This window comes from Mus caroli, unplaced genomic scaffold, assembly GCF_978045245.1.
Source record: "Mus caroli unplaced genomic scaffold, Mus_caroli_1 scaffold_2, whole genome shotgun sequence".
NCBI classification, from domain to species: domain Eukaryota; kingdom Metazoa; phylum Chordata; class Mammalia; order Rodentia; family Muridae; genus Mus; species Mus caroli.
Window position 1 is genome coordinate 171,116,530 of NW_028227257.1, and position 25,412 is coordinate 171,141,941.

General features: G+C 43.2%; 2 pseudogenes; one reads left to right on the top strand and one right to left on the bottom strand.

Moving 5' to 3' along the window:
* Positions 1–17,379: 17,379 nt before the first annotated feature.
* LOC110290497 (zinc finger and BTB domain-containing protein 2 pseudogene) lies at positions 17,380–18,885 on the top strand (annotated as a pseudogene).
* A 5,381-nt stretch (positions 18,886–24,266) lies between these two features.
* Positions 24,267–25,159, bottom strand: LOC110290205 (heterogeneous nuclear ribonucleoprotein A1-like 2; annotated as a pseudogene).
* Between the last annotated feature and the right edge of the window lie 253 nt (positions 25,160–25,412).

Here is a 25,412-nt window from a genome sequence, read left to right on the forward strand (position 1 = left end):
GCTCCTCATCTACGTTCGTTCTCCTCTCCTCCTCTCTGGACACAGAGAGATACAGAAGTTCCAGGTGGTTGGGGCAGAGGCCAGGATGATGGAGTGACTGGAGAGAAAAGATGGGGGCTTGAAGGAACTCACTGAACAGAGCATGTTGTAAGCAAGACGAGGAAACATCTATGTCTTATTTCATTCCTGTTTCTATAGCAAAATACCATGGCCTGGGCAGCTTATGAATAAGAACAACTTAATTCTGATCGTTTTGGAGGCAAGAAGTCTAAGATAAAAATGGCAGCATGCTTTGGGTCCCGATTCCCAGGTGGTACCTTTTCTCTGTCTCCTCATGTGTTGGCAGGGAACAACTTTTCTCATTGGCTCCTTTTCAGAGCACTCCAGGGCTCGACCTTCAGAGTCTGATCAATCACCCACAGTGCTGCTACTAATCCCAGCAGCATGGGGATTTGCAAAGAGAACCAGAACTCCCCTCACTACCCACAGCAGTCTGTCACATGTCAGCTGCTTTTGCTGGGTCACTGCCACCCTGTGTCCTACTGTGAGTTGATAGCTCAGCCATCTTATATCTACTCCAGCTGGTTCTGGACGACACAGGGGCTTCCAGCATCCTTGAGGCGGTATTCCTTGCACTGGTTGTCCCAGGGGCTTATTGGCTGGTCTGAAAGTAATCACCTTAGAAGACAATGCCATCAGGGTCTCCTGGTGCCCACAAAGCTTTCCAGAAGTTTCTTCATAAATGAGTATGTAAACGTTTCTGGATCACTGCTCAGACCTCGAGGCTTCCAATACATCTCATATCAATAACCTGCCACCTTAGAAGCCAGATTGGCTAGCTTACAGTTAGTCCACCAATGAGCAAATGATTACTGGATATCCATTGTGGTTAAATTCTTATCAGATTCAAGTGAATGATAAAGAAAAGACAGGACTGTGCATTTGAAATCTTACTTAGGAGACAGTACATGGGAGTGCTCAGTAGAATGAGATCACACACACACACACACACACACACACACACACAGACACATACAGACACACATGTAAGCAAATAAACCACCACTACCGTGAGAACATTAAATAACCCCATAAAAATAAAGACTGGTGGGAATGAAAATGGAGGTGGAAAGTTAAAGGGATTAGCATTATAGTCAATCAATCAAACAAACAAAAAGAACAGGTGTCTTCCTTCCTCCTTCCTCTCCCCTCTGCTTGTCCCCCTCTCCCATCTCCTTTCTTCCCAATTTCTCTCTCCTGTCTCTTCCTCCTCCTGCCCTTTCCATTTTCTTTGTCTGTTGGTCTAGAGACCTATTTTGAGAGAGTTGTTTGGAAGAAGAGAACACTTAGCCTTAGAACAAAATACAGTTCATTGATGCCGAGAGAGGTCTCCGAAGTGGAGGCTGTGGCTGCTAGCTGGTCTCATCAATGCCAGCTGGCTGGATAATAACTTCCAGCCTAGCATCTGGTGGGAGATTCAGTCAGTTCATATCTCCTGGATATGAAGAAGAAGAAGAAGAAAACATGGTTCATTTACATTCTTCATGTTAGAAAACCCAACTGAAGCTTTTCACTTTGGAGATTGATCTGCCCGGTGACACAATCCAGAAGGTAGTCTGTTCGGTAAGGTAGGCACAGTGCCCCCTCGTGGTAAAATATGGAACTAGATACAAAACTTGAAGAAGCCCTAGGCCAAAGAATATGGCATATCCTCTTACGGCTACCATGGCTGTGACGGAACAACCTGGCCAAAGGCAAGTTGGGGAGGAAAGGGTTTATTTCACGCACAGTTCCATACAAGGGCTCATCATCAAAAGCAGCGAGGGCAGGAATTCACACAGGGCGGGAACCCAGAAGCAGGGGCTGATGCAGAGGCCACGGCCCAGTGCTGCTTACTGGCTTGCTTATCATGGCTTACTCAGCCTGCTTTTTTTATACAGCCCAGGACCTCCAGGCTAGGTTGGCCCCACCCACAAGGGGCTGAGTCCTCCCCCATCAATCACTAAGTAAGAACATGCCTTGCAGCCAGATCTTACAGGAGGCATCTTCTCAATCGAGATTCCCATTCCTTTCAGATAACTCTAGATTGTGTCAAACTGGCAGAAAACTAGCCAGGCACACCTTTTACAAATTCGCACAAGCCTCCAAGAGTGGGGACACTATAGAGTTATCAGTATCAGATCAAAATATTCCCATGTTCAGTAATTTTTATTCTCTGATTGCCACACAAGAGCCCTGTCTCCTTTGCGTATCGACTTTGCTTCAGGAATTCAGTCCTCCACACCCCCCACCCCTTCACTTTTCCTTCTGTGTTTGGGGGACAACATGGGCAGAAATGCCAATCTTATGAAGTTGTTCTTGTGGAGGGTAAAGGAAAACACAACTTTTCTTTTTACCTGAATAGTGTGCACTGTCTTCTTAAAAAGAGACTTTTTTTTTCCAACAGCTTGCTTTTAGTAAATACAGAACTGAATGAAGCTGAGGTACACACCAGCAGTCAGAGGTTGAGGATGGAGAACAGAGAGTCTAGGCTATATCCGGAGATCCTGTCTCAAAATGAACAAGCAAATATAAGATCAAACAAAACTGAAGCAGTATATTGTAGTCATTACTTTTAAAAAATAACTGTATGGCCGATCCTACCTTCTTAGCTCCGAACTTTGTCTCTGTAACTCCTTCCATGGGTATTTTGTTTCCCATTCTTATTTTTTTCTTTTTTTTCTTAGGTATTTTCTTCATTTACATTTCCAATGCTATCACAAAAGTCCCCCATACCCTCCCCCCAACTCCCACTTCTTGGCCCTGGCCTTCCCCTGTACTGAGACATATAAAGTTTGCAAGACCAAGGGGCCTGTCTTTCCACTGATGGCCGACTAGGCCATCTTCTGATACATATGCAGCTAGAGACACGGGCTCTGGGGGTACTGGTTAGTTCACATTGTTGTTCCACCTATAGGGTTGCAGACCACTTTAGCTCCTTGGGTACTTTCTCTAGCTCCTCCATTGGGGGCCCTGTGATCCATCCAATACCTGACTGTGAGCATCCACTTCTGTGTTTGCTAGACCCCGGCATAGCCTCACAAGAGACAGCTATATCTGGGTCCTTTCAGCAAAATCTTACTGGTGTATGCAATGGTGTCAGCGTTTGGAGGCTGATTATAGGATGGATCCCTGGGTATGGCAGTCTCTAGATGGTCCATCCTTTCGTCTCAGCTCCAAACTTTGTTTCTGTAACTCCTTCCATGGGTATTTTGTTCCCAATTCTAAGAAGGGGCAAAGTGTCCACATTTTGGTCTTTGTTCTTCTGGAGTTTCATGTGTTTTGCAGATTGTATATTGTACCTTGGGTATTCTAAGTTTCTGGGCTAATATCCACTTATCAGTGAGTACATATCATGTGAGTTCTTTTGTGATTGGGTTACCTCACTCAGGATGATGCCCTCCAGGTCCAACCATTTGCCTAGGAATTTCATAAATTTATTCTTTTTAATAGCTGAGTAGTACTCCATTGTGTATATGTACCACATTTTCTGTATCCATTCCTCTGTTGAGGGACATCTGGGTTCTTTCCAACTTCTGTCTATTAGAAATAAGGCTGCTATGAACATATGGAGCATGTGTCCTTACTACAAGTTGGAACATCTTCTGGATATATGCCCAGGAGAGGTATTGCTGGGTCTTCCGGTAGTACTATGTCCAATTTTCTGAGGAACCACCAGACTGATTTCCAGAGTGGTTGTACAAGCTTGCAATCCCACCAACAATGGAGGAGTGTTCCTCTTTCTCCACATCCTTGCCAGCATTTGCTGTCACCTGAGTTTTTTTATCTTAGCCATTCTGACTGGTGTGAGGTAGAATCTCAGGGTTGCTTTGATTTGCATTTCCCTGATGATTAAGGATGTTGAACATTTTTTCAGGTGCTTCTCAGTCATTGGGTATTCCTCAGGTGAGAATTCTTTGTTTAGCTCTGAGCCCCATTTTTTAATGGGCTTATTTGATTTTCTGGGGTCCAGCTTCTTGAGCTCTTTGTATACATTGGATATTAGTCCCCTATCTGATTTAGGATAGGTAAAGATCCTTTCCCAATCTGTTGGTGGCCTTTTTGTCTTATTGACGGTGTCTTTTGCCTTGCAGAAGCTTTGCAATTTTATGAGGTCCCATTTGTCGATTCTTGATCTTACAGCACAACGCATTGCTGTTCTATTCAGGAATTTTTTCCCCTGTGCCATTATCTTCGAGGCTTTTCCCCCACTTTCTCCTCTATAAGTTTCACTGTCTCTGGTTTTATGTGGAGTTCCTTGATCTACTTAGATTTGACCTTAGTACAAGGAGATAGAAATGGATCAATTCGCATTCTTCTACATGAAAACCGTCAGTTGTGCCAGCACCACTTGTTGAAAATGCTCTTTTTTCCCACTGGATGGTTTTAGCTCCCTTGTCAAAGATCAAGTGACCATAGGTGTGTGGGTTCATTTCTGGGTCTTCAATTCTATTCCATTGGTCTACTTGTCTGTCACTATACCATGCAGTTTTTATCACAATTGCTCTGTAGTACAACGTTAGGTTGGGCATGGTGATTCCCCCAGAGGTTCTTTTATCATTGAGAATTTTTGCTATCCTAGGTTTTTTGTTATTCCAGATGAATTTGCAGATTGCCCTTTATAATTCGTTGAAGAATTGAGTTGGAATTTTGATGGGAATTGCATTGAATCTGTAGATTGCTTTTGGCAAGATAGCCATTTTTACTATATTGGTCCTGCCAATCCATGAGCATGGGAGATCTTTCCATCTTCTGAGATCTTCTTTAATTTCTTTCTTCAAAGACTTGAAGTTCTTATCATACAGATCTTTCACTTCCTTAGTTAGAGTCACACCAAGATATTTTATATTATTTGTGGCTATTGAGAAGGGTGTTGTTTCCCTAATTTCTTTCTCAGCCTGTTTATTCTTGGTGTAGAGAAAGGCCATTGACTTGTTTGAGTTAATTTTATATCCAGCTACTTAACTGAAGCTGTTTATCAGGTTTAGGAGTTCTCTGGTGGATATTTTAGGGTCACTTATATATACTATCATATCATCTGCAAAAAGTGATATTTTGACTTCATCTTTTCCAATTTGTATCCCTTTGATCTCCTTTTGTTGTCGAATTGCTCTGGCTAGGACTTCAAGTACTCTGTTGAATAGGTAGGGAGAAAGTGGGCAGCCTTGTCTAGTCCCTGATTTTAGTGGAATTGCTTCCACCTTCTCACTATTTACTTTGATGTTGGCTACTGGTTTGCTGTAGATTGCTTTTATCATGGTTAGGTATGGGCCTTGAATTCTTGATCTTTCCAAGACTTTTATCATGAATGGGTGTTGGATCTTGTCGAATGCTTTTTCCGCATCTAAGGAGATGATCATGTGGTTTTTGTCTTTGAGTTTGTTTATATAATGGATTACATTGATGGATTTCCATATATTAAACCATCCCTGCATCCCTGGAAAAAAAACCTACTTGGTCAGGATGGATGATTGCTTTAATTTGTTCTTGGATTCGGTTAGCGAGAATTTTATTGAGGATTTTTGCATCGATATTCATAAGGGAAATTGGTCTGAAGTTCTATATCTTTGTTGGATCTTTCTGTGGTTTAGGTATCAGAGTAATTGTGGCTTCATAGAATGAGTTCGGTAGAGTACCTTCTACTTGTATTTTGTGGAATAGTTTGTGCAGAACTGGAATTAGATCCTCTTTGAAAGTCTGACAGAACTCGGAACTAAACCCATCTGGTCCTGGGCTTTTTTTGGCTAGGAGACTATTAATGACTGCTTCTATTTCTTTAGGGGATATGGGACTGTTTAGATCGTTAACTTGATCCTGATTTAACTTTGGTACCTGGTATCTGCCTAGAAATTTGTTCATTTCATCCAGGTTTTCCAGTTTTGTTGAGTATAGCCTTTTGTAGAAGGATCTGATGGTGTTTTGGATGTCTTCAGGATATGTTGTTATGTCTCCCTTTTCATTTCTGTTTTTGTTAATTAGGATGCTGTCCCTGTGCCCTCTAGTGAGTCTAGCTAAGGGTTTATCTATCTTGTTGATTTTCTCAAAGAACCAACTCCTCATTTGGTTAATTCTTTGAATAGTTCTTCTTGTTTCCACTTGGTTGATTTCTCCCCTGAGTTTGATTATCTCCTTCTGTCTACTCCTCTTGGGTGAATTTTCTTCCTTTTTTTCTAGAGCATTTAGATGTGTTGTCAAGCTGCTAGTGTGTGCTCTCTCTAGTTTCTTTTTGGAGGCACTCAGAGCTATGAGTTTCCCTCTTAGAAATGCTTTCATTGTGTCCCATAGGTTTGGGTATTTTGTGGCTTCATTTTCATTAAACTCTAAAAAGTCTTTAATTTCTTTCTTTATTCTTTCCTTGACCAAGGTATCATTGAGAAGAGTGTTGTTCAGTTTCCACGTGAATGTTGGATTTCCATTATTTAGGTTGTTATTGAAGATCAGCCTTAGTCCATGGTGGTCTGATAGGATGCATGGGACAATTTCAATATTTTTGTATCTGTTGAGGCCTGTTTTGTGACCAATTACATGGTCAGTTTTGGAGAAGATCCCATGAGGTGCTGAGAAGAAGGTATATCCTTTTGTTTTAGAATAAAATATTCTGTAGATATCTGTTAAGTCCATTTGTTTCATAACTTCTGTTAGTTTCACTGTGTCCTTGTTTAGTTTCTGTTTCCACGATCTGTCCATTGATGAAAGTGGTGTGTTGAAGTCTCCCACTATTATTGTGTGAGGTGCAATGTGTGCTTTGAGCTTTACTAAAATGTCTTTAATGAATGTGGCTGCCCTCGCATTTGGAGCATAGATATTCAGAATTGAGAGTTCCTCTTGGAGGATTTTACCTTTGATGAGTATGAAGTGTCCCTCCTTGTCTTTTTTGATAACTTTGGGTTGGAAGTCGATTTTATTCGATATTAGAATGGCTACTCCAGCTTATTTCTTCAGACCATTTGCTTGGAAAATTGTTTTCCAGCCTTCCACTCTGAGGTAGTGTCTGTCTTTTTCCCTGAGATGGGTTTCCTGTAAGCAGCAGAATGTTGGGTCCTGTTTGTGTAGCCTGTCTGTTAGTCTATGTCTTTTTATTGGGGAATTGAGTCCATTGATATTAAGAGATATTAAGGAAAAGTAATTGTTGCTTCGTTTTATTTTTGTTGTTAGAGTTGGTGTTCTGTTCTTGTGTCTGTCTTCTTTTTGGTTTGTTGAGGGATTACTTTCTTGCTTTTTCTAGGATGTGATTTCTGTCCTTGTATTGGTTTTTTTCTGTTATTATCCTTTGAAGGGCAGGATCTGTGGAAAGATAATGTTTGAATTTGGTTTTGTCATGGAATACTTTGGTTTCTCCATTTATGGTAATTGAGAGTTTGGCTGGGTATAGTAGCCTGGGCTGGCATTTGTGTTCTCTTAGTGTCTGTATAACATCTGTCCAGGCTCTTCTGGCTTTCATAGTCTCTGGTGAAAAGTCTGGTGTAATTCTGATAGGCCTGCCTTTATATGTTACTTGACCTTTCTCCCTTTCTGCTTTTAATATTCTCTCTTTATTTAGTGCATTTGTTGTTCTGATTATTATGTGTCAGGAGGAATTTCTTTTCTGGTCTAGTCTATTTGGAGTTCTCTAGGGGTCTTGTATGTTCATGGGCATGTCATTCTTTAGGTTTGGGAAGTTTTCTTCTATAATTTTGTTGAAGATATTTGTTGACCCTTTAAGTTGAAAATCTTCATTCTCATCAACTCCTATTATCCGTAGGTTTGGTCTTCTCATTGTGTCCTGGATTTCCTGGATGTTTTGAGTTAGGATCTTTTTGCGTTTTGTATTTTCTTTGATAGTTGTGCCGATGTTCTCTATGGAATCTTCTGCACCTGAGATTCTCTCTTCCATCTGTTGTATTCTGTTGCTGATGCTCGCATCTATGGTTCCAGATTTCTTTCCTAGGGTTTCTATCTCCAGCGTTGCCTCACTTTGGGTTTTCTTTATTGTGTCTACTTCCCTTTTTATGTCTTGGATGGTTTTATTCAATTCCATCACCTGTTTGGTCATGTTTTCCTGCAATTCTTTAAGGGATTTTGTGTTTCCTCTTTAAGGTCTTCTACCTGTTTAGCTGTGTTCTCCTGTATTTCTTTAGGTGAGTTATTAATGTCCTTCTTGATGTCCTCTACCATCATCATGAGATATGCTTTTAAATCCGGCTCTAACTTTTCGGGTGTGTTGGGGTGCCCAGGAGTAGGTGGCGTGGTAGTGCTGCGTTCTGAGTGGTCTTGGTTTCTGTTAGTAAGATTCTTACATTTGCCTTTCGCCATCTGGTAATCTCTGAAGCTAGTTGTTATAGTTGTCTCTGCTTAGAGCTTTTTCCTCAGGTAACTATGTTAGCCTTTATCAGCAGACATTGGAGACTAACTCTCTCCTTAGTTTCAGTGGTCAGAGTACTCTCTGCAGGCAACCTCTCCTCTTGCAGGGAAGGTGCCCAGATATCTGGTGTTCGAACCTGCCTCCTGGCAGAAGTTGTGTTCCACTCACCAGAGGTCTTAAGATCCCGTGGAGTGTCCTGTGAGGACCTTGGGGGTGTCCGGAAACTGTGCGCAAGGAACCCTGGTGCTGGAGTGGACCGGAAGGGACTTTTGCCCCTGATCAGGCCGGGTTATCTGCTTCCCTAGTTAAAGCAGTCTCAGGTCCTGAGAGATTGGATTGGAGCAGACACTGTGTTCCACTCACCAGAGGTCTTAGGATCCTGTGGGGGATCCTGTGTGGGTCCTTGCGGGTGTCCGGAGATTCTGTGGGCAAGGCACCCAGGTGCTGGAGTGAACCCTCTTTAGCAGTTTTTAATAGCTGAGTAGTACTCCATTGTGTCAATGTACCACATTTTCTGTATCCATTCCTCTGTTGAGGGACATCTGGGTTCTTTCCCGCTTCTGGCTATTATGAATAAGGCTTCTATGAACATATGGAGCATATGTCCTTACTACAAGTTGGAACATCTTCTGAATATATGCCCAGGAAATGGAATTGCTGGATCCTCCGGTAGTACTATGTCAAATTTTCTGAGGAACCACCAGACTGATTTCCAAAGTGGTTGTACCAGCTTGCAATCCCACCAAGAATGGAGGAGTATCCCTCTTTCTCCACATCCTTGCCAACACCTGGGGATCTATCCCATATACAACCACCAAACCCAGACACTATTGCATATGTCAGAAAGATTTTGCTGACAGGACCCTGATATAGCTCTTTCTTGTGAGTCTGTGCCAACGCCTGGCAAATACAGAAGTGGATGCTCACAGTCATCTATTGGATGGAACACATGGCCCCTAATGAAGGAGCTGAAGGGGTCTGCAATCCTATAGGAGGAACAACAATATGAACTAACCAGTACCCCCCAGAACTGTGTCTCTAGCTGCATATGTAGCAGAGAATGGCCTAGTCAGCCATCAATGGGAAGAGAGGCCCTTGGTATTGTGAAGATTCTATGCCCCAGTACAGGGGAATGCCAGGGCCAGGAAGTGGGAGTGGGTGGGTTGGGGAGCAAGGTGGGGGGAGGGTATAGGAGGCCTTGGGGATAGCATTTGAAATGTAAATGAAAAAAAATCTAATAAAAAAATTTAAAAAGAGAAAAAAAAGAAAGGCTCGAAAGAATGTTCTCAAGGTACATCGTCACAAACTGTCTTTTCAATAAAGAAGACATACAGCATTAATTAGGATATAGCCATGTAAAAGGCACATGTAATTTTCATGTGAAAGAAACTGTATAGAATATTTTATGACTACCATCATCATTACAAAAAATAACTGTATGTGTACTTGTATGATATGAGTATTGTATGAGTGTGTGTGTGTGTGTGTGTGTGTGTGTGTGTGTGTGCGCGTGTGTAGGTCTGAGGAAAACTTTGTGAAGTTGGTTCTCTCCTTCTACCTCTGAATGTGTGTTCAGGGTTGACCTCAGTCTGTCAGGCCTGCACAGCAACCACTCAGCCACTCAACCCTCTCACCAGCCCTCTATAGACATTTTTATTGCAAAGTGATAGATACTTCTTTAAAAACCCTGAGTTCTGCTAAATCATATACCAACACCTGACAAGGCCTAGCACAAATTAATGTTGTGCCTGGCAGGTTGACGCATAACTTGTGCAAACTTGAGTTACTATTCATAAAAACACTAGCAATCCTTGTAAGAGTAACAGCAAAGTTAAAATTGCAGCTTTTAGCATTAAGATTAAAGAAAAAGAAAAACCAGAGATGACCCAGCAGAAGTCTAGGAGAAATCAGCAGTCACACACAGGGTGAGCAGGTCATGAAGGCAGCAAGGCTTCTTAAAGCCTAAAATGCAAACAAGGAGTCCACAGGTGTTTTGGAGAAGATTCTTATTCAGTTGACCTGGAGAAGGGGCTGGGACTCTATTTCTGGCATCTTCCCCCAGAGATGCCTTGAGTCCTTAACATTCTGAATACAGCATGCTGGCTGCATTCAGCAAGGCTGGAGTTTGCATTGAGCTGCAGGTTATGTTATGTGGAGAGACGAAGCACGGCATGTGGAGAAGCCAGATGGATTGACATGTCTAGCTATTCCCAAATCACCAGTCACGAGGGACTCAATTTGGGTTATAGAAACATGCATTTGGTGAGTTGACTCTCATTGGAGCTAATGTTGATTTTTGTTTTGTTTTGTTTTATTGTTTGAGATCTCTGCTCTGCTGTTCCATGGGGTCAAGTAATGGCAGCACTGAGAAGGAATGTGAAAGCCGTCCCACGCAACACTGGGATTTGATGGGTGAGAGAAGCGTGTGGCTGTAATAAGCCAGTGTCTTTTGGTTCATAAAGGCATCACGGAATTAGTCAATTTCCTAGTTACTTCCCACTCTGCCTGGGAACCAGGGTAATTTCCAGGGACAGTGTTCTGTCAGAGGTAATTTCTTTTTTTTTTCCCCTGTCTCAAAAAATTATTTATTTTTATAGATGAATATAAGTGCATTTGTGAGGGGTGAGTATGTTCTCAAGTGTGGAGTACCGTTAGGAGTCAGAGGAGGGCGTCTGATTCCTTGGAACTAGAGTTGCAAATGGCTGAGAGAGTCCCCCACCAGCCCCCAAAAATGTATGCTGGAAATTGAACTTGGATGTTTTGTAATGTGGTGCATATTCTTTTTTTAATTTATTTTTTAATTAGGTATTTTCCTCATTTACATTTCAAATGCTATCCCAAAAGTCCCCCAGACCCTCCCCCCAACTCCCCTACCCACCCACCCCCACTTCTTGGCCCTGGCATTCCCCTGTACTGGGGCATATAAAGTTTGCAAGACCAAGGGGCCTCTCTTCCTAATGATGGCCAACTAGGCCATCTTCTGATACACATGCAGCTAGCTCCGGGGGGGGGGGGGGGAATACTGGTTAGTTAATATTGTTGTTCCACCTATAGGGTTGCAGACCCCTTTAGCTCCTTGGGTACTTTTTCTAGCTCCTCCATTGGGGGCCCTGTGTTCCATCTTATAGCTGACTGTGAGCATTCACTTCTGTGTTTGCTAGGCCCTGGCATAGCCTCACAGGAGACAGCTATATCAGGGTCCTTTCAGCAAAATCTTACTGGTGTATGCAATGGTGTCAGTGTTTGGAGGCTGATTATGGGATGGATCCCTGGGTATGGCAGTCTCTAGATGGTCCATCCTTTCATCTAGGCTCCAAACTTTGTCTCTGTAACTCCTTCCATGGGCAGAGGTAATTTCTAAATAATCTTTTGTTTATTAATCTTTATCCCCATTTAATCCAAATTACAGATTCCATTTCTGGATAGGAGGAGTGTCAAGAATGCTTCAAGAGTATGGCCACCTGCATGCTCAAATGAGGCTCATGTGCCATGTGTGTGTATATCTTTGTTGTGTGTATATGTGTCTGTGTAGATAGGTGTGTGTGTGTGTGTGTGTGTGTTTGTGTGTAACTGTGTACCTGTGTGCATGTGGAGGCCAGAGAGCAGCCTCAGCTGTTAGTCTTCAAGGGCTATGCATCTTGTCTTTAAAACAGGGTCTCTCACGAGCATGGAGCTCGCCCACTAGACAAGGCTGGTTAGCCAAAAAGCACCAGGGGCTCTCCTGTCTCTGCCCCCTCAGAACTGGGATTACTAGTGTGCACCACTATGCCTGACTTTTTGATTTGGGTCCTGGGCATCAAACTCAAGATCTCAGGTTTGCAAAGCAAGCAGTTTACTGACTAAGCCATGTCTCCAGCCCTGTGTATATCTTTAGGATGCTTCTCATGACATGCTGAGCAGAGTCATGGCCCTGTCTTTACTCCTCCGGTCTGCAGTAGTGGAAGGATTTCCATTGGGAAGACTCTGAGATGCATGGGAAGGGACTGGGGTGTGATCTGGAGAGGAAAAGTCTCTTCTTGGTTCTAGGCTCATTAAGCAGGACACTCACAGTCTTCTTGATATCTCCACACTCAGAGCCTTGTCTACCTTGCAGTAATGGTCTGATTTCAAAGCAAAGCAGAGTGAGGAAAGGAGTCTGCCATTTGGGCAGGCAGCTGAGACTAGCTACTGGGTGAGACCTCTGATTGATTTTTCTAGCTAACCAAGTGAGCTGAGATGTTCCGCCCATCTGTGTTTGCTTTTCATGCCTCCTTCCTCAGAGTGATGCTGAAGGCATTGTACCTCTATGTGTTAAGACTTTGAATCTTTCATTCTGCCCTTTGAGTTTTCTCTTTCATACTACATCACAAGCCACATAGTATAGGCAAGCCCTTAAGATTCAGCTTATCAATGCTTGGTTTTTTATATACAAATATGTATGCGCATATATGAAAATTAATTATTGGGTTTTGTCTGTGTGTGCATGTGTGTGAATATGTGTGCATCTGTGTGTGGAGAGGACAGCACTGGCTGTTACGTATTACATGCTGTTAAACTTGGTTTTTATTTTTTTGTTCTTTTGGTCTTCTGAGTAGCCCTTTGGAACTCACTACATAGACCAGGTTGACCTTAAACTCAATATGCTTCCTGAGTGGTGGGATTAAAGGTGTGTGCCACCACCTCCTGGTTGAACCTTAGTTTCTTCTATAGGCGCTCTCACTGGTCTGGAACTCCCAAATAGGTTATGCTGGCTGGCCAGAGAGTCCTACAATTCCTTCTGTTTTCATCTCCAAAGTGCTGGTATTACAAGAGTACAGCATGCCTCCATTTTTATGTGGAAACTTTGCATGGAACTCAGATGATTTGGCGTATGCAAGGCAAACACTTTAGAAATGAAGCTATCTCCCTGACCCTGAAAATTTATTTGTACAGAGGTTCATTTACACGTTTTGTTAATTGAAAGGAAATAAAACACACACTTGACAAATAATAAAACACTCATGGTTTTCAAGACAGGATTTCTCTGTGTAGCCCTGGCTGTCTTGGAACACGCTCTGTAGACCAGGCTGGCCTCAAACTCAGAAATTCACCTGCCTCTGTCTCCTACCACTGCCAGGCTTGGAAACTCTTTACTGTCAATCCCAATTAGTCCTTTGATTCTCACGAATTGCTCTCACAGCTATTCGTAGCTTTGATTTGTGGCAACCTGTCTTTCAGATGAAGAATGGATGTAGTCCTGAGACAGCTGTTGATTGATGTTTTTATTCACAATAACAAAACCAAAACAGCAAAGATACAGTTGGAGCCTTACTTACCTGCCAACAACATTAATGATTCCTTTGCTGTACTCAGTGACAGGTCCTGGTTCTAGAAGGGTGTTATCTTAAATATATGTTCTTTACCATATCGTGGCAATATAAGGGCCACTCAGTGAAGTACAACCTACAACATTAAGATTTGCCCAGGGGCCCTATTAAAGAAGTCAATCAAGCCTAGACTTACTAGCTGTTGATGACGTCCATTGTGGGACCCCTCCCCCAAAGCGCCATGCAGTTTATCAATATGAGGCCATTGAAGCAGAGTTAGAAAGAAACGGTCAGTGGCCCTCAATTGTGCCTTGTTTCTCCAGACAGCAGAGGTAGGAATACCCTGTGTCAGACGGTGACAGTGAAATGTAAGAAAACCAGCAGACTATGCCTCAAGTTGTTGAGCTACAAAGCATTAATATTTTAGCAGAAAATTGTTACCCCTTGCTGGCATGTCCAGATAAGCAATTGAGGACATTTCATTAAGCTTATCTATTTCAAACCTACTTTTTTTTTTTTTTTTTGGTTTTTCGAGACAGGGTTTCTCTGTGTAGCCCTGGCTGTCCTGGAACTCACTTTGTAGACCAGGCTGGCCTCAAACTCAGAAATCCGCCTGCCTCTGCCTCCCAAGTGCTGGAATTAAAGTCGTGCACCACCACCGCCCGGCACAAACCTACATTTTTATACAAGTCAACTTTATCTGAGTCTATGTTGCACAGCTGGTCAGGTTTGTTGGCAAAGGCCTTGAATACTGGTACATTTTAATGGATGCTTTGGAGACTTGCCTATTGGGCTTCTGGATGGGGAGGGAAAGCATTTGCAAATAGAGTTGGAACTGATGTGTAGTGTGACTCTGCTCAACTTCAGCAATAATTCTAGAGGCAAAGCCCTGTTTGAAAAGTGTGCCCTGGGTGGACTCGAAGTGTAAGATACCAGCTCCCTTACTACGCCCATCAGCTGAAGAGCCACTCTTCTCTACAATTTCTTTGAGAGTCTTTGAAAATCCAGTGTTAATACTGTTCATGCTCATGTTTGAGGAATCAAAGCTTAGAGACGTGAATTTCTTACTCTCATTTGTATAAACTAGTGGATGCCCTTCATTAGATTTGGGGGCTCAAATCCTCTTGGAAACATTATCATCTAAGTTTAAGACATATCACCTTCCCACTTTAAATTTCTGACTGGGACCTTCCCATTTAGTTTATCATTTATTAAGAAAAACATTTATTATTGTGCATATGAGGGTATGATATACATGCACATGTCACTGGGCACATGTGAAGGTCAGAGTACAACTTGGTGGAGAGTGGGTTCTCTACTTCTACTTTTAGGTTCTGGGGTTGAACTCAGGTCACCATGATTGCATGGCATCATGCAATCCACTGAGCCATCTTTCTGGCCCCTAGTTAATATTTAATTCTCTAATAAACTCTCCTACTCAAGTATGAAGCCTCTGTCAGAGACCCTTCTTACCCACTTTTCTGTTCTTATATCCTGTGCCACATCTAGGTCCTTTGGAAAGCAGGATTCCCTTTCCTGTCCTGTCCTGTCCTGTCCTGTCCTGTTTCTGTCCTGTCCTGTCCTGTCCTGTCCTGTCCTGTCCTGTCCTGTCCTGTCCTGACCTGTCCTTTCCTTTCCTTTCCTTTCCTTTCCTTCCCTTCCCTTCCCTTCCCTTCCCTTCCCTTCCCTTCCCTTCCCTTCCCTTCCCTTCCCTTCCCTTCCCTTCCCTTCCCTTCCCTTCCCTTCCCTTCCTTTCCTTTCCTTTCCTTTCCTTTTGCAGAATCCGAGTCCCTGATGATAGACCTTCTAAGAGAAAGAGGAGAGCAAAAGTGGATCCATCCAATTCTTTCTTTGCAGATAAAGAACCCAATCCCCATGGAGCAAGGTTTTCAGGTTTTTATAAAATGAGAGAGAAAAAAGGTCAAGAAAACAGTGGTTTTTACATGTGTTTTCCCTCATGAATATTTTCAGATCAACTCAAGACGCTTATTTCCATTTCATAGTCCTTGACGTTCCATCATCAAACTCAGGTTTCTCTCTCTCCTTTTTGAGAACCCAGGGCCTTCTGCCAAGTGAAATTGATACTGTATCTTGGATAAACATTTCATTTCTTATATATAGTGCTGTGTTTGCAGGAAAACATGTCCTTATATATCATATTAATTCAACTGACTAGTTTAAGTGTTATTTGCAAATAAAATAAAATTCTTGAGAAAACAGCTACTTACCCTATTTTATTTAAATACAAATTCAAAATCTGCACAAGATTGACTACTAGTAGAAATACAAAGAAATAGAAGATACTGCTTTTTTTTTGCGGGGGGGCGGGGGGGGCATTTCGAGACAGGGTTTCTCTGTGTAGCCCTGGCTGTCCTGGAATTCACTTTGTAGACCAAGCTGGCCTATGAACTCAGAAATCCATCTGCCTCTGCCTCCCAAGTGCTGGGATTAAAGGCGTGGGCCACCACTGCCCCACTTAAGATACTGCTTTTTTATTAAGTCAAACCTGTTGGATCTGCTTTAGCAACAGAATTTGACTGTGGATTTGTGGATATGATATCAAATCACTCATTTGAACACAGATATCTAAAGATTCAAAATACTTATAGACTAGTGAATCTCTCCACCCTCATAAAAGAACCTTTTTTCCTCATCAAGTAATGATCAATACAGAGACCCACACTGGTCAGCACAAAAAGAATGAGAGCTATGGGTTGCTTACTCTCAGTGGGGGCACCTGTATCACACCCCTCCTCCCAAGGATCATTACATAAGATGAGGGAGAACGATTGTAAGGACCAGATGGATATGGTAAAATGTTATTCCTGGGCCTAATAGAGTAAGTACACACATAAACTTACATCCTCACTATATATTAATATGGCATTAAATCTAGCATCTACATCTTATTTCATGCTTGGGTAGGCACAAAACATTATAGCATGTTGCAAATGATCATAACCTAGGCTTACAAAATCCGTAGCATAAGGACGTTCTGACTATCTCATTCTTTGTTTGTTGTTTGTTTGTTTGTTTGTTTCAAGACAGGGTTTCTCTGTGTAGCCCTGGCTGTCCTGGAACTCACTTTGTAGACCAGGCTGGCCTCGAACTCAGAAATCCACCCGCTTCTGCTTCCCAAGTACTGGGATTAAAGGTGTGCGCCACCACCACGCAGCTTATTATGTCATTCTTGTGATCTGTTGGTGGAGGGAGTAGTGGAGAATGGGAAGAGTATAGCAGAGAAGCCAAAAAACAAAACAAACAAACAAAAAACCCCACAAATGCAGGAATTATCAGGTCCCAAAGATACAATGTATTCACTCAGACAGTGTTAGAGAATTGAATATTTTCCCCAAACATTGATGTTATAGATGAAGAAGTTGAGCTCTGTTGAGCTAGGGGTATTAAGAAGAATCAGGCTCCTCGCTCTCCGTCGGTCATGTGACCTTAACAGGAAAAGCCCCGCTGCTGCCTTCTGCCACTGCGCTGAGCCGGAGACACGGACCGTGGCGGTAGCAGCAAGCAGCAGCAGCAGCAGCAGCAGCAGCAGCAGCAGCAGCAGCAGCAGCAGCAGCAGCAGCAGCAACAACAACAACAACAACAACAACGCGGGGCAGAGGCGGCTGCGGGGACAGTTAGACCAGGCCGCCCGGCTCTGCCTCCCACCTCCCGCCCCGCCGCGGCCGCCCGCACCGGCGACAGATTTGTTTAAAAATGGATTTGACCAACCATGGACTTATTCTACTGCAGCAGTTAAACGCTCAGCGAAGAGTATGGTTTCCTGTGTGACTGCACGGTGTTGCAATCGGTGATGTGTACTTCAAGGCACACAAATCAGTTTTCGCTTCATTCTCCAATTACTTTAAGATGTTGTTTGTCCATCAGACCAGTGAATGTATCCGCCTGAAGCCCACTGACATACAGCCTGACATATTCAGCTATCTGCTCCACCCGATGTATACCGGGAAGATGGCCCCACAGCTCATCGACCCTGTGAGGCTGGAGCAAGGGATCAAATTCCTTCATGCATACCCCCTCATCCAGGAAGTCACCCCAGCCAGTCAAGGCAGCTTTTCCCATCCTGAGCAAGTCTTACCTCTGGCCTCATCCTTGTACGGAATTCAGAGCTGAGACAAGCCACCAAGATGAATTTAGGGCCTGAGAAACTTGGGAGGGAGCCTAGGCCACAGGCATCCAGGATGAACCAGGAGCATGTACCAGAGACCTCGCAGCTGTCCCAGTTGACTTCAAACCTAGCCCAGGTGAATCGGACAAATATAACTCCCGCAGACCCCCTGCAGACCTCGCTGTCACCTGAACTTGTCTCCACACCTGTGCCTCCCCCTCCTCCTGGGGAGGAGACCAACCTAGAGGCCTCTTCCTCTGACGAGCAGCCACCATCCCTTACCATCGCCCACATGAAGCCAAGCATCATAAAGAGGAATTGAAGCCCCAAGTACTATGCCTGCCACCTGTGCAACCGTTGCTTCACGCTGCGCAGAAGCCTGCGGGAGCATCTGCAGATCCACACCGGGGTGCCCTTCACTGCGGGCCCGCCAGGGGAAGGCCTTGGACCCGCAGCAATGCGGCCGACCTGGACAAGGATGCTCTGGAAGTACTGGAGGCGGGGATGATCAGCGACAGCTAGCTGCTGCACATCTCCGATGGGCAGCAACAGTCGGAGACACCACCGCCCTCAGACATTGCAGACATCTACAACCTGGAGCAGGCAGACCAAGAGAGGGAAGTGAAGAGGCGCAAGGATGAGTGCACGATCTGCGGCCGCAAGTTCATCCAGAAAAGCCACTGGTGTGAGCACATGTACATTCACACGGGCAAACCCTTCAAGTGCAGCACCTGTGACAAGAGTTTCTGTCGGGCCAATCAGGCCGCACGCCACGTGTGCCTCAACCAGAGCATTGACACCTACACCACGGTAGACAAGCAGACACTGGAGCTCTGTACGTTCGAGGAAGGCAGCCAGATGGACAATATGCTGGTGCAGGCCAACAAGCCCTAAAAGTGCAACCTGTGTGACAAGACGTTCTCCACACCCAATGAGGTGGTCAAACATCCTGCCAGAACCAGAACTCAGACGTGTTCGCCCTGGACGAGGGACGGTCAGTCCTGCTTGGCAGTGGGGACTCAGAAGTAACTGAACCTGACCACCCCGTGTTAGTGTCCATCAAAAAGGAACAGGAAACTGTGTTACTAGACTGAATGTTACTTGTGGTGTTTTGTTTTTGGTTTTTGTTTCGTTTTGTTTTGTTATGTTTTTTGGTATTTGTCCTTTTTTTGACATTTTTTTATTAGGTATTTTCTTCATTTACATTTCAAGTCCCCCATACCCTCCCCCTCTTCCCCTACCCACCCACTCCCACTTCTTGGCTCTGGCGTTCCCCTGTACTGAGGCATATAAAGTTTGCACGACCAATGGGCCTCTCTTTCCACTGATGGCCGACCAGGCCAACTTCTGATCCATATGCAGCTAGAGACACGAGCTCAGGGGGTACTGGTTAGTTCATATTGTTGTTCCACCTATAGGGTTTTAGATCCCTTTAGCTCCTTGGGTACTTTCTCTAGCTCCTCCATTGGGGGCCCTGTGATCCATCCAATAGCTGACTGTGAGCATCCACTTCTGTGTTTGCTAGGCCCCGGCATAGTCTCACAAGAGACAGCTATATCAGGGTCCTTTCAGCAAAATCTTACTAGTGTATGCAATGGTGTCAGCGTTTGGAAGCTGATTATGGGGTGAATCTCTGGGTATAGCAGGCTCTAGATGGTCTGTCCTTTTGTCTCAGCTCCAAACTTTGTCTCTGTAACTCCTTCCATGGGTGTTTTGTTCCCAATTCTAAGAAGGGGCAAAGTTGTCATTTTTACAAAGACTCTTCTCCTCTATTCAGGACAGTTTCTCCATGGCATGATACAAATGGGCCCCAGCTCTTTCCTGCCCCCTTCTCCCAGCCCCATCTATGTAAGGCTTTGTGCATTATAATCCTGGACTATATTTACTTTAATTCAGGGGATATTGGAAGGATAATGGTCAGTAGTACTTATAAAGAAATAGATATTGAGAAGTTTTAGATTATTTTAAAAACCTACTTGGAATTAATTAAGAGTATATAATAAAACAACTAGAATATAATTTGGTAAGCTAAAATTATGACTGTCCCTGGGTAATAAGTCTTCCTTCTCAAAGAAACAAAGTCAGAAAATACAGCATGCTTCTTAGAGATAAAGCTGGGCACTGCTATGCAAATCTAGAAGGTGTGGGGAAACTTTAAACCCGAGAGAAAGTTTTTAATATTTGTCCTCTAGGTGTCTGATTTCAGAATGTATCCTTTGAGATTATGTCCAGTTAAGGAAAATCACTAGTTAAGAGAACTACTTTAACAAATGCAAAAGAGTAATAATGTGACAGCAATCTTCATTTTTGGATAAAACCTGATGGGCTATGAATTTGTATGCGAGCGAACGCATATGGATGTTTGCTACAGGCAAGGGGATTGGTGGGCATGCCTTACCCCATGGCTGGCCTCTTTCCAAGATGAACAAGAAGATGCTGTGTTTCGGTTCCTGGCACACTTGTTTTAAAATGAGATTTGAAAACGTGATCCTGTAGAATGTCTTTCTGAACAAACAGCAATGGCCAATGGTGAGCTTGTGTGCTTGTGTGTGAGCCAGCTAGCCAACTGCCTGTAAATCAGTTGTGCGCCCTGTAGTTACGCGCCACACAAGGCAAGTTGTGAGCCGAAAGTATAACTTTAATGAGGGTTAAAGTTGATGCTGCCTGGGTGCCAGGTGGGATGGGAGCAGGAGGATTAGGAGTTTGAGGCCAGCCTGGGCAAGACCTTGTCCAAAAAATAAAAAATAAAATGTGATGCCCATAGTTCATTGGTGACATGTACTACAGCATCAAAAATAACAAATCAGGACACAAAATCTTTTTGGAGGAAAAAAAACCACAATTGATTTTGTTGTATATCCTCCAGTTTTTGTTAACACCTGAAATTTTCCCCAGTGGCCTAACAGCATGAAAAGCTGTCCATTAATCTTCCCTTGGGCCAATAAGAAAGTGGTCTCCCAGGAGGCAACGGAGCCAGAAGTGAGGACTAAGGGGCAGGGTGAGGGTAGTGCATAGCTGTACCCTACGTGTATGTTAGAAACTGAATATCCCACCATCCTCTTATATGTATAGTTGAGTTCTCAGATTTGTGAATTTTTATACATCCTTTCATTGAATAAACATTTAATTAAATGGGCAAAAAAGGAGGAGGAGGAGGAGGAGGAGGAGGAGGAGGAGGAGAAGAAGAAGAAGAAGAAGAAGAAGAAGAAGAAGAAGAAGAAGAAGAAGAAGAAGAAGGATCAAAAGCAGAGTACTATGGTTTCCTCAAGGCAATGACATCAAGTAAGTAGTGCTCACTGAAAGAGAGGGGACAATAGGGCAGTGGCAGGGTTGAGATCATATAGACCTTACATGACATGTAGGAATTGGACATTCTTCAGTTATTAATGCTTCACCTGTTGCACATTAAAGCTCAGTCCACATGTCAGGTAATTGGAAAGCCCAAGAATTGTCCTATTATACAAGGTGTTCTAGCTTCATTTCTGCTGGCGTGATAAAATAATGTCCCAAAGAAAAGTAACTTAGGGGAGAAAGGGCTTCCTTTAGTTCCCAATCCAGGTCACGGTCCATCATAGCAGGGGAGTCAAGGCGGCAGGAACATACACAGGATGCCATATGACATCCATATTAAGAAGCAAGGGAGCTTAGCACTCAGTTAGCTTACTCTACTCTCATAAAGCCCAGGGCTCCAAAGCTGGGAGGGACCCTGCCCATTTCCAGTCTGAATCTTTACACATCAGTTAAAGCAATCAAGACATCGTACACACAGATACACTTACAGGCCACGTTGTCTTAGACCACCTCTCACCAAGCCCTCCTTCCGGGCGGATTCTCGATTGCACCTATTTAACAATTAGAAGTAATTATCACACAATAGCAAACCAGCCAACTAGCCCTTCATCAGTTGTCCTTGATGAAATGGGTACATTGTGGGGATGGAACCCTGAATTGGGTGAGTCCATCTTCTGAGATAGCCCACCTTTGGTTCAGAAGGAAGATGCGATCTTTAGAGCCAAAGGCTGTTGGATCTAAAATGACATTTGAAAAATCATCTGTAACAAAGTGCTCTGAAGAGACTGAGGAGCATCGTTCACAGAAACGATCTCTCTGAAACCCACTGTAATTCCCTTCATGTCAAAGTTCCATGGATATCAGTGACCAATCTAGCAAATGCAAACTAGAGTATTCTCTAACAGGCTGCAAGAAATGACTAAGAAACACAAAAAATTTTACTGAATCACTGAGGCAATGTCTCACGGCAGTATTTCTTTCTACACACACACACACACACACACACACACACACACACACACACACACATGCACACACATCTATATGCAGACATGGAGCTGAAATATTGATGCTTAGCAAGCAAGCAAGCAAAAAAGATAATTCCTTATTTTAAGTGGCAAGGCTAAACTGCAAGCTGGAGAAAGCTGCTGGACCATAAGTAACCTTGAATTTTATTTGTTATAGACTTGTATATGTTAACTCTTATCTAAAGAGCATGGCTTATCTTTCTTATACATTGCAAAGTAATAAAAATTCTATTTCAAACAATGAATTAGAGTAGATAGTTGAATATTTCTATTAAACTTAGAATGCAGACCAAGTGACTTAATAAAACAAACCTTTTTTAAAAATCAGTTTAAATTCTAGACCTCAGGAAGAAGTTGGGTCTTCTGTTTGTTTTTTCAAGACAAGCTTCTCATGTAACAACCCTGGCTATCCTGGAATTCTCTTTGTAGACAAGGATGGCTTTGAACTCACAGAGATCTTCTTGTCTCTGCCTTGTGAGTACTGGGATTAAAGGTCTACATCACCATGCTGGGCTAGTTGGGTCTTACTTTAAGCATAACTACTTAGCTGTAGGAATTGTTACACTGAACTTTTAAAAGCATTTGTATTGACTGTTTTTGTGTGTGTGTGTGTCAACTTGACACAGCTGGAGTTATCACAGAGCTTCAGTTGGGGAAGTGCCTCTGTGAGATCCAGCTGTAAGACATTTTCTCAATTAGTGACCAAGTGGGGAGGGTTCTTTGTGAACAGTGCCATCCCTGGGCTGGCAGTCTTGGGATCTATAAGAAAGCAAGCTGAAGCCGGGCAGTGGTGGCGCATGCCTTTAATCCCAGCACTTGGGAGGCAGATGCAGGCAGATTTTTGAGTTCAAGGCCAGCCTGGAGAGTTCCAGTGTTCCAGGACAGCCAGGGCTTCACAGAGAAACTCTGTCTTGAAAAACAAACAAACAAACAAACAAAAAGCAAGCTGAGCAAGCTGGGGAAGCAAGCCAGTAAGGAACATCCCTCCATGGCCTCTGCATCAGCTCCTGCTTACTGACCTGCTTAAGTTCCAGTCCTGACTTCCTTTGGTGATGAGCAGCAGTATGGAAGTGTAAGCCAAATAAACCCTTTCCTTCCCAACTGCTTCTTGGTCATGATGTTTGTGCAGGAATAGAAACCCTGACTAAGACAGTATTTATTTTATTTTATTTTATTTTATTTTATTTTATTTTATTTTATTTTATTTTATTTTATTTTATTTTATTTTATATGTGTTTGGATGTTCTATCTGTATCTATATCTGTGTACCATGTGTGTGTTAAATCCAAGGAGGCCAGAGAGGGTGTTTGATTCCCTTCAACTGGAGTCACAGGTGATTGTTAGGCACTTTGTGGGTAATGAGAGTTGAACCCAGGTCCTCTGAAAGAATAATCAGTAAGTACTCTTAACCACTGAGGTATCTCTACACTGAATTTATTTTTATTATTATTTCTTTTGTTTTTGAGATTATAATATAATTGCATCATTTTCCCTTTCCGTTCCTCTCATCAACCCCCCATTCACCCCTTCTTTTTCTCTTATAAGTTCATGTCCTCACCCCCTCATTAACATGTATATTTCTTCCTAAATGGAACCTGCTTGGCTTGTTATTTGTGTTTATGTTTCCAGAGCTCAGCAGTTGCGTTTGATAACTAACCAGTGTGTTTTTCCCTGGGGAAGCCTATTTCTCGGCATTTCTTAGTTACCCTTTGCATCAGGGCTTTACGGTTTTCCCCTGTCCACTTTGGTGTGTCTATTATCCTTGTTAAGCTCATATTTAGGTAGTCATGTTTGTGTGTTTGTTTTTTAAAGACACGTCTACTCAGGATCATGATCAGACAATTACATTTAGCAGTCAACAGCATGGGTGAAAAAGGTCTATAGTAAAACCCTTTGTTGGAGTGCTTTATATTTTCCACAGAACAGAGACTGAAATAACCTGTTATACAATTAGTCACAAATACAGTCCTGGAGCTTCTGCTCGTACACGTGAACATTATCTAAGAACACATCTTTGTAGCAGCTAGGCCCTGACTCCACTGTGCTTGGCTGAGTTCACAAAGCTGTTATAACCTGTAGCTTCCTTGTCATTTGTCTGTCTTTCCTCTCCTGCTAAGCTTTGTTTCCTGGGTGTAATTAGAACGTCCTGCAACTGTCTAGCTGCTGCTACTGCTGGGACCTCCATAGCCACGGTGGCTTCATGGTTTAGCATAGTACTGGCCTCTGCCACTCTAAGGGCCAGAACCACCATGGCTTCTGCCTCCAAAGTTTCCCTCCTACATCTGTCCAAATCTGAAGACTGAATGTTATAATTGCTAAAATCATTGTAGCTACCACCACCTCCAAAATTGTTTCCATCATTACCAAATCCATTATAGACATCCCCTTGCCACCATATCCACCACCAGGGCTGCCACCAAAGCCACCGTGGCCACTGAAGTTTCCTCCTCAACCAAAATTGCCAAAACTACCTCCATGATCGTCACCAAAGTTTCTAGAACCACTTCAACCTCTCTGGTTAGAAGCACTGGTATATTCTTTTGCCTCAACAGAGCTTCTCTTACTTCACAGTTGTGGCCATTCACAGTATGGCATTTCTGAATAACAATCTTATCCACAGAGACATGGTCATCAAAGGTGACAAAAGTAATGCCCCCTTGTTTTCCACTGTCACTGTCAGTCATAATTTCTATCACTTCAATTTTCTCATACTGCTCAAAATAGTCTCAAAGGTGACGTTCTTCAGTGTCTTCTTTAATAGCACCAACAAAAATCTTTTTCATAGTTAAGTGGGCACCTGGTCTCTGAGAATCTTCCTTGACAATTCTTCCATCCACTTTGTGTGGTCTTGAATTCACAGCAGCATCCACTACCTCTACCGTGGTATAAGTGACAAAACCAAAGGCCCTGGATCTCTTAGTGTTTGGATCTCTCATTACCACAAAGTTGGTGAGTGTCTTCCACTGCTCAAAATGCCTCTTCAGACTCTTGTGGGTTGTTTCAGAGCTCAGCCCTCCGATAAGAGCTTCCATATCTGTTTTGGCTTTTTGGGAGACATTTAGACACCATGGCAGGGTAATGAGAGCTTTCAGCGATGCTTCCTCTGCACCGTCAAAAGGTAGGACAGCACAAGATAATGAATGTATCCTGGTAGTCATGTTTTTGAAAAGTTTTGGGAATAGCTTCTAACATTACTAGGAGACACAATCTCACAGCAACGTCCCTAATCCTCTGGCTCTTACTATCTTTCTGCTCCCTCTTCTGCAATGTTCCCCAAGTTTTAAGTGCATGGGTGATTTGTA